The sequence below is a fragment of the Penaeus chinensis genome, chromosome 37, assembly GCF_019202785.1.
Source record: "Penaeus chinensis breed Huanghai No. 1 chromosome 37, ASM1920278v2, whole genome shotgun sequence".
In the NCBI taxonomy this organism is placed as follows: Eukaryota; Metazoa; Arthropoda; class Malacostraca; order Decapoda; family Penaeidae; genus Penaeus; species Penaeus chinensis.
The window spans coordinates 20,400,644-20,403,143 of record NC_061855.1 but is presented as its reverse complement, the minus strand read 5'-3'; the positions used below and the strand labels follow the sequence as shown (position 1 = coordinate 20,403,143).

Genomic DNA, 2,500 nt, shown 5'->3' with positions numbered 1-2,500 from the left:
TAAATATAATGTTGATAATGATAATGATAATTATGGTTTACTAATAATGAAAATGATGATATAATAGTAAGAATAAAAATGATAATGATAATAATAATGATATTGATAATGATATTGACAATAGTGGTCATAATAAGGATAATAATAACAGCAATACTGATATTGATGATGATAATAATGATAATAGTAATAATAATAATAGTTACAATAATGATAATGATCATAATGATGTTTATATATATATATATATATATATATATGTTGTGTGTGTGTGTGTGTGTATTTGTTTTTATGCACCCACACACACATATACATATATATGTATATATGTATGTATATATATTACCGTCATCATTATTGTATTGCAGCTGATATAATTTTTGTGCATTATTATCATTATCACTTTTATTATAATCATAACAATTATTATTATTCCAATCGTTATTATTAGTACTATCACTATTATTGTAATAATAACAATTATGATACTAATAATTATGATAATGATATTAATGACTATAATAATAATAATTACGATAATGATAATAATGATTATGACAATAATAATTATGATAATGATAACAATACAAATGATAATAATGATAATAATTGTTATCAAAACCAATAATAACATGATCACGAACGTACTTGTAATCTTAGTAATAACCATAAAAATTAAATAATTATAACATTTCGACAGTAATAATAAAGATTGAGATTATCACTATTATCGCCTGGTCTCTTTTTATTTCACCTAGTATTGTTCCGAGTATTGACGACTCCCTCTGTTCGAGTTGCTATTGCAGTAATCATCAGGTTCGTACCTAATGATTTTTATTGTGTGCAAGGGGTAGGGTGCAGGGTAGGGGCGTGTGCAGGCCTCCAATTCAGCGTTAAAGTGGACCCATTTCTCGCTTTATTTGCCGATAGCTTAGGGTAAAACGACCTATGATCAAGGGTGTCATAACCTACTCATGCTGTTGTTGTTATCGTTATATTGGTGATAAAAAGGTTGTGAGGATAAAGCATAATATGATGTTGATAGTTGTAATAATGATAATAATGATATTAATCATACCGGTAAAATAATAATCATGATTATGATGATGATGTTACCAATATCTTTGGTGTCATTATTATTATTATTTTCATCACGGTTATGATTATTATTATCATTATTATTATAATTATGATGATTATTATTATTCGTGTTATTATTATCCTTGTTATAGCTGTTATTATTATTATTTTTTTATTATTATTATTACATAATGATAATAATGACAATAATAATTATTATTATTATCATCATTATTATTATTAGCAGCAGTAGAGTAGTAGTATCATCATCATTATTATTATCATCATCATGAACATGGATATCATTTTACTATCATTGTTACTGGTGCTATGAGAAATGTCAATCTACCTACAACTGTTACTGATATTATTGATATTGTTGCAGCGCAATTTGCTTTTGTTACAATATCATCAACACTAGAAATGTTAGCAATATTAGTGTTTTGAATCTACGTATTTGTTGTGTATTGTTTTTACGATTGCTATGATTAATTGGCTATTATGCTTACTGTCACACCAACTCGAACTATGTCATAGCTGAAAGCCTAATTGTGTGTTAGTACCGTTTTGTAATCTTTTTTAGTGGCAATACCTTTTCCTGGCGTTTTCTTGATAGCTTTCTTATTAGCAGCCTCATTATTCCAATAGTTGTTTTGGTCAGTTTGTGAACAATGATTCTTATTTATGATGTACTCATTAGGTGATCAAAGGAATTACAAAATGGAGCCTTTGTTTAAGATAATTTGTAGATAAGTTATATATACACACACAAACACACACAAACAAACAAACAAACAAACACTCTCTCTCTCTCTTTCTCTTTCTCTTTCTCTCTCCCTCACTCACTCCCACTGTTCTCCATTTCCTTTCCTCTTCCTGGCACCCCCCAGTACATTAGTGTTATTTGATATGTCAGTAACAACGCTGAGGGTTAGGCAAGGGAGGTTTTGGGCGACATCATTAAGGTGTTAAGGTCGGAGGACCCTTTGTACAGAGACGACGGTTCGCTGATATGCAGAATACGACTTTTTTTTTTTTTTTTTTTTTTTTTTTTTTTTTTAATCTGAGGAGAGGTTTATAAAGGAAAAATCATCGTATAGAAACGAAAGAAAGAAAGAAACATTTTGTCTACTTGTTGTATAAGAAATGGCTAAACGCTCATGCAAGAATAAAGAAAGCTTGGAAATATACAAAAAAAAAAGAAAAAGAAAAAAACAAAAAAACGAGAACAAGAAAATCAGGAACACACGCGCGAATATTCTAAAAATAAATACAGGAATATTAAATACAAATAAATACAAATATTCCACAAAACGAGTATTTCGAATAACGAGCGAAACCACAATCATCAGAAACGAAGTAAACAAGAAGAGATGAAATTAATGATATATGCCAATTGGCTACGAAAATTGGACACGGT

At 28.5% G+C, this 2,500-nt stretch overlaps 1 protein-coding gene across 1 annotated transcript in view; it reads left to right on the top strand.

Annotated features, from left to right (window-relative positions):
• The window catches only part of LOC125045453 (proto-oncogene tyrosine-protein kinase receptor Ret-like), a 231,113-nt gene that overhangs the window by 5,301 nt on the left and 223,312 nt on the right, over window positions 1-2,500 (top strand). The window lies entirely within an intron of this gene.